Source organism: Leptonychotes weddellii, chromosome 14 (genome assembly GCF_054177405.1).
Source record: "Leptonychotes weddellii isolate Sample4059 chromosome 14, ASM5417740v2, whole genome shotgun sequence".
Taxonomy (NCBI): Eukaryota; Metazoa; Chordata; class Mammalia; order Carnivora; family Phocidae; genus Leptonychotes; species Leptonychotes weddellii.
The window spans coordinates 11,527,755-11,539,550 of NC_138382.1; the positions used below are offsets into that span (position 1 = coordinate 11,527,755).

At 40.6% G+C, this 11,796-nt stretch overlaps 1 long non-coding RNA gene across 1 annotated transcript in view; it reads right to left on the bottom strand.

Moving 5' to 3' along the window:
* Positions 1–5,550: 5,550 nt before the first annotated feature.
* LOC145716988 (uncharacterized) overlaps positions 5,551–11,796 on the bottom strand; it is a 156,530-nt gene continuing 150,284 nt past the window's right edge. The window contains exon 2 of the long non-coding RNA XR_014139943.1: positions 5,551–8,671. This is a non-coding gene — a long non-coding RNA (uncharacterized LOC145716988). The remainder of the gene's footprint in view (positions 8,672–11,796) is intronic.

The following is an 11,796-nucleotide window of genomic DNA, read 5'->3' on the forward strand; positions in this document are numbered from 1 at the left end:
CTATATGTTATTTTCTATGTAGGTGTATAACCCTAAAACATAGGTGGATATTTAAAACATTTAAATTGAAAAACAATGGAAATTCAACACCAAGTTCAATAAGAAGCCCTATGGGTGGTGGGGAGGTGATTACAAAGTAAGGAGAAGGAAACGGAGTAGGGAACAGTTTAAGTTAATAGTGTATATATAGGGACACCTGGGTGGCTCAGTCGTTAAGTGTCTGCCTTTGGTTTAGGTCATGATCCCAGGGTCCTGGGATCGAGCCCCGCATCAGGCTCCCTGCTTGGCAGGAGCCTGCTTCTCCCTCTTCCACTCCCCCTGCTTGTGTTCCCTCTCTCGCTGTGTCTCTGTCAAATAAATCTTTAAAAAAAAAAAAAATAGTGTATATATAGATGATCATTTTTTACCTTTTATGTATTAGAAAAATTCTGTAATACAAGAGAATATTTAACAATTTCTTAAAAACAAGAATTTCTCCCATGAGTACTCTGAAAGTAACTCAAATACTGTGTAACTTCAGGTATTTTTCCCCACTACATTGAACAGTGAATTCTTTTTTTCTAGAAAACAGCAGAGATAGGTCACTGACACCATGGAAAAGTGATCCTGTTGACATTCTTTATGGTTATTTACAGATAGAAAGGGGATATTCCACCACAGCATTTGGCCTAAAAGTTGATACGAAGTATCTACAAATGCCATTGCATTACTAACACATTTATCGCATGGTTCACAAGGAAGGCACAAAAATTCACAAAGTGAATCTTATTCATCCCATGACGTATATCTGCTACAAGTCCTTGAGAATTAGATATTCCCCAAAATACAGTTTAATGAGAGGGAAACAGGTCCCGCCATGTCACTGCGGCATCTCCTCGAACTTACGCCCCCAGCTAGCCCCAGCCTCTCCCTGACTGCTCCCCAGAAAGTACAGCTGGTCTGTCTGTCTCAGACACCAGCCAAGTCCACCAGGGCAGGAGGCTCCCTCGGAAATGGTCATCTTTCATATCCAACCAGGCTCTCTTCCTGCCCTCTCCCAAAATGTTTCAGGTTCTCCAGCAGGGGCCTCACAACCACCCCGCCCGCCTATGAGACTCCTAGAGTGAAAACCACCCAAAATTCAAGGTTCAAAACCAGCCTGGCATTCACACCACTCTGCACTATAAACACCCAGCCCCCAAGCCACACCTACCAAGTCAGAATCTCAAGTGATGCTGAAAGCAGCCCCGTCAGCGCCAGTCCGAAGTTGAAGAGCAAGGTCTGGATTCTTCACACTGGTTTTTTTCTTCTAGGAACATTCTTCCTCACCTACTTCCTTCTACCTTCACCTGGTATTCAGCTTTTAAGTTATAGTTTGAGTGTTATTTCTTCTAGGTTGACCTCCCTACACACATGTTCTTAACTACCTGGTCCTTTAGCAGCATTTCTGTCTAAATGCGGCTGAACTCCCTACGTCGTTCTACTACATTGAGGACACTCAAGGCAGGAACTGGACTTCTGATCACAATTCTATCCTTAGTATCTGGAACAATGCCTGGCACTCAGTAAGTGCAAAGTCAATGTTGAGTCAATGAGTGGACACATAGATGTAAGCGAGGTCTCAGGCCATTATAGAGCCCTGGCTTTACTCCCCACCTGATGTCTATGTATTCATCCAGGGTGGCGTTATGATGCAGGGGTTAGAAGCAAAGACTCAACAATCAGGCTGCCTTCCATTAGTTGTGTTACTTTGGGCAATTATTTTAACCTTCTGTGGGGTTTTTTTTCCCCCCTCTAGGACTGTATAAAAATTAAATGCACAGAGAACAGAACAGTATCAACAAAGACTTATGATTATACTCAAATATTTAGTGTACTTTTTTTATGTTCCTGGTATAGTTCTGATACCAAACCTGAGATAACCCTCTTATGAACACTTGGCGGTTTTATGAAAGCCTTCCCCCTAATGTTGAAAACTCCTTATTCTCCATGAACAACTGACCACATTTATTGATGAACAGAAAGTTGCAAATGTCCTTAACCCTGTGTTCTAGCTAGAAAGGAGCTTAGGAAAGGTCTATTTTGATAACAAAGAAGAGGAGTGACTTGCCTGAGCCTTAAGTGGTTGGTGACAAAGCTTGGCCTAGAACCCAGCTCCTCCATCTTGTGGACTTTCTACTCTATTTATGGCCTCTCATTTTGATTGACCGTTGACTTCCTTTGGATCTACGCCATTCTTCATACACCACAGCTGTAGCCCTTCTCGCTCATTTCCACATTCTCCACCCTCTTTACTCCTAAAATATTTTGTCCCTTTATATTGACATTGGAGATTCTGATGAAGGGTCTCATCATCACCAACCCCCAACCCCTCCAAACTACAGGAGACAGGCAATGGAGAGACAAAGTCAAGCAGCAAAAGGCCACAGAGAAGGGGGTCCAGTTACAAGCAGATTCATCCTGTAATAAGAGATGGCCCTTAGGGAAAGGTGTTTTCAGATGCCCCCATCTCAGCGACCATTTTGCCAGTTGGCAGACCCCAAGCACTCTCAACATCCCAACTACTTACATCACTAGTTAGGTACACAGTATTCTTGGGATGTTGCTACTACTTTGATCTTTGGATCCTGGATCATCCTTTGTATTAGAGTCTTGACCCAAATCCCATGGATTTGACTCATGGATACTTTAAACAAGCTTCTGAGGGGGCCTGCTTAACCCCAGAGACATTAAGCATGCATTTCCCACAGCTTATCTATCCAAATAGAATTCACCCCAACCTACAGAATTTAAACACAAAGCAATTTTTAAAAACACCCATTAACCAGAAATATACATTGTCAACTTTTCTATCAATCCTGCACTTTTCCATCAATTTATACACACACATACGCACACACAAACATCATTTATAACCAAATTATGTTCTTTGTAGTAAATGTTCAACCTGAGATGCCCTGGCACCCAAAGGTCTTATTTTTAGGTTATCCTCTGTCCCCATCACCAGCAAGAGAATATTCACATCCTATACAAAATGCTCCAGTTAGGTAGAAGGATTTGGTTTGTAGTTCCATCCCTATGGTCACAAAAGCTGATTCACTTCCTTCCATGAGGTGGCAGAGATAAGATATGCAGGGGTCTCAAACCACTGAGACCATAAATATCCTTGAGGCTACTTTCCCAAATAGTAGCTGTTATTCGAACAGTCTTTTCTAGGTCAGACTATTTGCTTTATGTTCATAATCAAGCGTGTCTTAATTCTTGGAGCTGCTAACCTTTCCTAAACTCCTAGCAAATTCTGCAAAGAAGGGTCTCCTGTTTCCAATGTCAAAGGGCAATGTAGCCATCATCATGTTCTTTACCATCTGTTTCCACATCTCTTCCTTTCCAACCTCATGGTCCAACTGTGCTTTACAGTCCCTGTTGTGAGTTGGGTTGACCGCCCCCCCAAAGAGATATGTCCAAATTCTAATCCCTAATACCTGTGAATGTGACTTTACTTGGAAAAAAGGTCTTTGCAGATTTAAGTTAAAATGAAGTCAGACCAGATTAAGATGGGCACTAATCCAATGATTGGTCTCCTTATAAGACAGAAATCCTGAGACTGACATGGATGGACTCATACAGCCAAGAACCCCACATGAAAACAGAGGCAGAGACATGCAAAGGATGGTTGATGACCACCAGAAGCTAGCATAGAGGCATGCAACAGATTCTTATGGAGGCCTTCAAGAGAAGCAAATCCTACCAAACACCTGGATTTGGGATTTCCAGCCCAGATCTGTGAGAATAACTTTGTTGTCTTAAGTCACCCAGTTTGTTTTAGTTTCCTATGGCTGCCAGGACAAAGTCCCCTTGTGGCTATTTGAAGTTCTATGACTATTTCTCTCCAATAAGCTATAAGTACATGTATTACAAGCAAAAACAACTCACTGATGTGAGACCCTCCCATGCTTTCCCTCTGGCTTGTGTCTCTAATAACCTACAATGGACATGGACACATAACATGAGCTACAACCAAACCTTTGTTACTGCAGACTACTGATCATCGGGGTATTTTTACCACAGCATAATACAGTCTTATCCTGGTTTTTCCAGGGGCTATAACTTCATCCCTTCAAAGGACCTAATACACTGGAAAATAATTAAGATTTTTAATAAAAAAAATCTTATAACAACATCCAAATAATCTAAATCACACCACTTAGAAAAAGCACACTTCAGGAAGAACAAACCTGCCAAGTAGTTGTTGATTAGGGATTTCCTCCAGGAATGAAAACACACTGAAGCCTAATCATAAAATTTCAGGCTATAACCAGCAGGTGGGTCCCTCTGCCACACTTGAAATCATGCCAAGGAAGTGATTATCTGTTCAGCCAATGGGAACAGCTACACTGACTGTGGCCCAGAATATCATGTACACTGAACTGTGTGTGTGTGTGTGTGTGTGTGTGTGTGTGTGTGGTCTGTGGCCACAGAAACTCAGAGGTTAACGTCTCTAAGGTGGTAGAAGAGGCAAGTGATGACAGAACACTTGAATTCACATCTCAGCTCCTTCCCTCCTTTAGTTAGGCCTCCGGTTTCACAACTCTAACATGGGGATGATTTCATTAGGATGCTCTGGGAAGCCATGGAGACAGTCCATGGGATCCACCTGAGTCAGGGTCTGGTACACAGTAAGTTCTTGGTACTAGCAATGGCTATTAAGAACATAACTTTTTGACTTGGTAACATACAACCTAGAGACTTCTACCATGTTCTGTTTAGCATACGTATCTAGTTCTGAATCTTTCTCACGTTCTTCTGTACTCCAGCATGAGCTGGGAGGCTGGCTAGTGGAAGAGCAGGAATGAGGACACAATGGGTCCAAATGGGGACAAAAAATTCTCCCAGAGCAGCTCTCAATGGTGTCAGGGCACCCATAGAAAAGAAACTGAAAAAGGGACAGCGGGATGGGTATGAATAGAGAACCCACCCTCCAGCAAATACCTGCATTTAGAGTTAACACAGCATTAGGTTTGCGGGGGGTGGGGGAACGCTAAAAAAAAAAAAAAAAATCACAGAGTTGCCATGGGTTTCTTTCATTCTTTTTCTAACGCGGTAAGCTTCACTTCTTGTGGCAGTACCAGTATTCTTAAGAAGCAAATGGCCCATGTTAAAGATATAATTTCATGTCCTTTATCTTCATCCTGAAGTGGGAATAGTTCCTAAGAACCATGTTCGCATTCTTTAAGTGCCATTAGCTGAAGTTGTGACAAGTGTCACTTGATGAACCCTAGCTCAGAAGTTCCAAAAACAAAGATAAGCAGACACATTTTATTGTACAGAAATTCACGGCAAATCTCTGTCCCAGACAGCACTCCTCTCCCCTTGCTTTGGCATGAACTTACGTCCACCAACATTTCCTGGTCCAGTCTAAGAACAGCATGCATGTGTCAGATGTTTGGCTGGAATTAGGAACGTTGTCATGTCCCACACCAAAATTAACTGTCCTTCTCTGAAATTCAAATCATGCCCTCAGTTCACTGGGACTAAGTTCAAAGCAGGCCTAACTGCTTCACACTCGAGTGATCTGCCATCCTCAAAGGAAATGCATTTTTTAATTATACAGAGAGACCCATAGTCAAATAGCTATTCAGTTCTAAAGCTTTTTGCCATGAATCTGTGATGAAGGAAAGGGATTCCAAGAGTACTTGGAAAGCATAGGAGAGAGAATACCGCATGTTGCAAACAAATTTCAGTTTGTCAAAATGGGGTAGGTCACTCATTCTATGTTTCTATCCCAGATCTTAGTGCAAGAAGGGCCTTGGGGAATAGGAAAAAGTGCAGAAACAAGTCAACAGCACAGTGGACATGGAATATTTATTGTATTTTAAAAGAATACAGTAGTTCCCCCAACTGAACCTAATTACTGGCTAGAAAGTAACGGGCATTTTACCTTCAATTAAATTCAATAAAGCTCAGGTTCAAATCTCACTTTTGGCCAAGTAGTCTGGAAGTTCAGTAAACACCCCAATCAACTTACTTTGTTATCAAGCACTATCATTCCCCATGTTTGTTTTAAACAACTCCCTCATTGGGAGGGTTTGATGAGACCAAGGTTATGGGCTCAATCCTTACATGAATCTGTTACCCGTACATCACTTCCAAAAAAAAAAAAAAAAATCACACTGTTAAGCCTTAGACAAGTTTTTAGAAGTGCTTACTATTTGTCTGACAGGGCCAAGCAAGATCTATGGCTAAACCAACATGGTCCATCACCAATACTGGACAAACTGAAGACGTCTACACTATTGATTGTGGGTTCAAAGGTAATTTCCAAAAATCAAAGGCTGTGAGCATATCCATTTGCTCAAGCTTTCTGTTCTCTTCAGACTAAATGGACCTTGAGCCTAAAGGCTTCACAGTGTATTGACAACCCCACTAATCACAAGGTATTTCAAATTTCAAACCCTAAATAGAAAGCTACCAGTAAGAATACAAAATAGGGGGTAGCCAGAAAAATCAAGAGCAAACAGAAAACAAGGTAAGGTCAAAGTGGAGGTCAGCAGAAATTTTAAGGTTGTGATGGGACAGCTCTCTTCTCCCAAGTAGCTCATCATAGGGAAGTACATAAAAAAATGACATGTGAATTATTTTTCCCCCCATGGAAGAAGTTTAATACAGAGAATCAATTTTTCAAAGAAGGAAAAAAGGGAAGACTTTCCCTGTCATATGTTGAGTCCTATAATAAATCCACAGAGTTCACAATAGCACAGTTCTGGAACTATTAGAATGAGGAAATCTAATAAAAAAAAATATAGAAACACAGCATTTACATGAAAACTTAGTATATGTCAATTTGAAAATGAGTTATTTAGCAAATAATGCTGGGAAAATTAGCTCTCTCTATGGAAGAATATAAAATTAGATTCCTACCACATAGCATATTCAAAAGTTAAGTCCAAAATAGACCAAAGACATAAATGTAGAAGGGAGAAAAAAAAAAATCATGAAAACTACTAGAAGAAAATGTAGGCGAATAGATGTACAACCTCGGGATCAAAAAATTTTCTTCAAATAGACCCATAAAGTCTAAATCATTAACCAAATAATTTGTAGGTTAAGCTTTACAGAAATTGCATGAATTTGGCGATTATCGGGGCTCACAATACGAAGATGCTTTGCCAAAGGGATGAACAGGCACAGTCTCTAATTCCCAAATTTTTTGCCAGCAGCCATCACAACTCAAGGTTTTTTAAGTTTTTCTAAAGATGGAGGACATTTACACCTCAAATTCAATTAACTCTACTGACCAAATTCAAGAATTTGGTCATACCGGTTTTGATGTTATGGGGCCTCATTGAGCCTTGAAACCAAGGCTAGGTGTCATTTATCTAAATATTCAGAACCAAAGACAGGGGAGGATTATAGAAATTACACTGTTCCACCCAGAGTGAGAATGAGGGAAGAGCAATCAGTATGTACAAAAGGCTTACAGCTTGAATATGAGGCAATGGCCATTAGAATTTACACAATCCATTTGGTTCAGACTCAAATAATGCCTAATAAGGTAAAGGGCAAACATGTTTTTGGTACAGTATGTATGATCTGCATCCATGTACTTCTGACTATATCCATGGGGAAAAAAAAAATTTCTCCAGAAGTCACTGAAACCGTGACAGAAAATTCTGAGATACGTCCAAATAAATAAATGCCTGTTGTTCTAAACTATAAATTTGAAACCCACTGCATTCATCTTAGTTTAATTACTAATGGCAAATATGGTTAGCCTCTCTGTTATTATGCCAGTATTTTTAAGGGTTTTTATTTGAGGGGAGGGGCGTGTGGGTCCTCTGTTTTCTTAATTTTCTTTTGGGGCACATATTCCACCCAGATTTTAAGATGTTCCTGGATCTTCACATTAGGCAGAAAACCTTGTTATTTTCAGGACTCAGGCTAATAGAAGGGGCATACAGGTAGTATTTGATTCCCAGGCCAAAGTGCCAAGGTCAATCATGAATGCTGCTAAGTTTAATCAAGAATTACCCTCGATTTCTCTCATAACAGAAATGCCTATAATGCCTTACTGGTCTCAATCCATTTCAGAACTCTTCATAGCTATTTCCATAAATGGGTTCTTTCATAGAAACCTTCGCAGCTTAGGGTCTTCAAGACCCAACCTAATATCATTAACACCCCTATTTAATAGCTCACACTAAGGAGAAAAAACACTCTGTATAAAGCCTTTAAAAGGGAAATAAAACTGACTTTGGATTATGAATACCTGTGTTATCTTTTCAGCTCCAATAGTTCATCAATTGGCTTATTTTCAATGGAACACTTTAAGAGAATGCTTCTGTTGCTAAAAGCAACTTTTTAAATTCCCATGTTGTCAATTTCTGGCTGCTTTAATTCATTTCTATGGCTGATTACTACCCATCTTATTTTCAGATCTACTCTTGATCAGACAGTACAAGAAATACACGGTTTGGTTTTGTTTTTTTACCTACTTCTTGTTTTCCCCCCATAAAAAAAAAAAAAAAAAAAAAAGCTATTCTTTTGAAATAATTAAAATGCTTAAAATGTGGGGCGCCTGGGTGGCTCAGTCGTTGAGCGTCTGCCTTTGGCTCAGGTCATGATCCCAGGGTCCTGGGATCAAGGCCCACATCGGGCTCCCTGCTCGGCGGGAAGCCTGCTTCTCCCTTTCCCACTCCCCCTGCTTGTGTTCCCTCTCTAGCTGTCTCTCTCTCTCTCTGTCAAATAAATAAAATCTTTAAAAAAAAAAAAATGCTTAAAATGTGGCTGTGATTTTTTTCTAAATCCATCTTTCTTCCCTCTAAATCCAATTTTATATGGGCTATCTTAGGGCATATTAGCAAGGCTACTCTAAGAATGATCCTGAGGAACAAAGCTGCTCAAATTTTGAGATGAGCCAGCAGTCTGTGTTGCCATCAGAAAAATCACAGTCACAATTGAGGATCTTAACTCACATGCCAGTGCTCAAATGAGTGTGGAGATAAAACTGCCCCCTTGCCTCCAAGAGCAGTTCCCTAGAAATAGGCTGAAGCAGATGGACCTCTGTTTTGCAATCCATGGTTTGGTTTTCACTGACAAAGCTAAGAACTTCAGGAAGAAATGCACAACTAGAGGGGCAGCACAGCAGAGTGGTTACAGATGAACGCTTTGGAGTTCAGTACAGACACAGGATAGCATGATGCTCATGATTAGGTTTCTGAAATGAGACCATGTATTCACATCCCACCTGTGTGACGTTGGGTTTCAGATACTTCAACGCCCAGTGATTCAATTTCCCCGACAATAAAATGGAGTTAAGGGTGGCCATCCATACAGCTGCTGCACGGATCCAAGTAGGAGAATCTACAACGTAACATGCATTAGAGCAGGAATTTAGGGCTTTGCTTATTGCTACATTCTAGCACCTAGAATAGGACTTGACACTTAAGATTCAATGTTAAAGAACGGAACAACGCAGATGGAAAAATGGCTGGCACATAGCTAAAATAATTACTTTCATCATTTTCATTCCTACATCATATTTTCCTAATCTTTACTTCCCAGCTGTGAGACCATTAAGATAGTTATTTAACTTTCTACTGGATTTTAGAAAGCACTATGAGAGAGTGATAAATGTCCTGGTCTCAATCAGGAATCACTCAACCATATATAATTTTATTTTGGACAAGTCTCTACTATCTTGGTCATCAATGAACTGACAGAATAGTATGACAAATATGATAATTTTGTTATTAATATTTCTGAGTCCAAAGATGAGAACTGAACAGTGAAAATGTTAAGAACCTCAGAAGGATGTTATTTTAAAGTGGATTCCAGTGAAATTTAGTCAGATATTTTACAATAAGGTGTTGGATTAGATATTATAGTTGGGTGTTAAAAGGTAACAAAGACTCAATTTCTAGATTTCTAAATTTCTAACATCTGAGGGAGTCAGGTATGGCCAGCTGGCTGGAAGAGAGAACAACGGTTTCTCGTGCACCTTTGTTTGGTTGTATCTAAGGATCAGTGTTTTCCCCACATTGTATTTTTATCAGTCATGTCCCCTTGGCATTACCACAGCAATGGAGAAATTCTGGCATGTAAAAAATGGCTTTGTTTCTAGTGCCTAATGAATTTTTCCATATGAAATTCTTCTAGATTTTCTCAGTCTCCACTACAACCTCTGCCAAAAAGATGGCATTAAACCAGATTTATTACAGTTGGAGGACTAGTCATTTTTCCCTGACCAGTTTCAAATATTTGAAAAATAAAACCCCGCCATTTTTTTTTAACCTGCAGCCCAAGAGACGCAAGTGTGCAAAATGAGATGAAAGAGATTATAGAATCACAGAATGTTCCAACTGAAGTCTCTTCATTTTACAGGTAAGAGACCCAAGGCTCAGCTTGAGGCTGATTTGCTTTAAGACCACTGCACCTCACTTAATGCCACACTGGAGTGGGTGGTCAGGTTGAGTCCCGGCTAGTACTCTATTGCATTAATCATGCCCACAGTGAGGCCACACCACAAGGATATATGGGTGACTAGAGAAATTTCAGGCAGGGTTCCTCCATCCCCGCATGGTTCACAGCACATCTTTCACTGCACAAGTTTAAGGTTTCCTTATGTGGAAATAATTACACAACTAATTTCCCTGGGGGGTGGGGGGGGGGGGGAGAGAGATGCACCTGGAGCCATTCACAGTCGGCTCAGAACAAAGGATATTGACCTTGGAGAGAGGAAGGTGCAGTGAATAGGAAGTCCAGGAGATTGGCCTCAGGGCTTTCTTCAGAACCCCAAGGAGAGTTGTGGTACCCGAAATTATGACCGTGTCAAAGAGAAACTCCACCTTCCCCTGTGGTGGCCCTGAAGGACAGTACATTGTTACTCTTGGCTAGTAAAGGAAATTTCAACAAGGGTAGCCACGTGCTCACCCACTCTGAAAATCTAAGAGTTGAAGCTGAAGCTTTCAAGCAGCCAACATTCAGGAGGGTATTTTTAACATCATTGTCAGTCTCTGGGACTATAGGTAAACCTTCTGAACATAATAGGTAACAATTCTGGTAACTTGTAATTAAATAACTTTTCTAACATAATGAATTAGATCTCAAGTTTTAAATTAAACAGTACCTATACCTCCTAAAGCTGAGTGACTTGGGAACATACATTATAACTAGTTCATGCATGCAGGAGATTTATTCTAGAACTTGTAGAGATAAAATAACCATCTTAGGAATTAAAGTTAGCAGGCATGGATTTGGGCAAGCATAGTGGCATTTCATTGGGACTGCTTAAGAGCTAACAGTAAATCCTTTCATTTGAAATAAGCAAATGAACTGAACAAGCAAAATCATCTTCTGGGCAATACTATGGCAACAAGAAGGCTTGCTAATGCTCAGGTTGACAAATCAGAACTGTTCTTTTTATTTGTTTTACTACCTGTACTACTCCAGAGGAACCATTCCAATCAAATTTTCACATGGCAAAATTTCTGCATGTGGGCTCTGCTGGATCCCCAGTTACCACTGGAGAGTTAGGAGTATATTATGAGAAACACTGCTAAAATAAGAGGATACTTGCTCTTACTCCCAGGCCAATAACATCATTCTACCATTTCTTTTTCTTTTTTTTTTTAAAGATTTTATTTATTTATTTGAGAGAGAGAGAGAATGAGAGACAGAGAGCATGAGAGGGAGGAGGGTCAGAGGGAGAAGCAGACTCCCTGCCGAGCAGGGAGCCCGATGCGGGACTCAATCCCGGGACTCCAGGATCATGACCTGAGCCGAAGGCAGTCGCTTAACCAACTGAGCCACCCAGGCGCC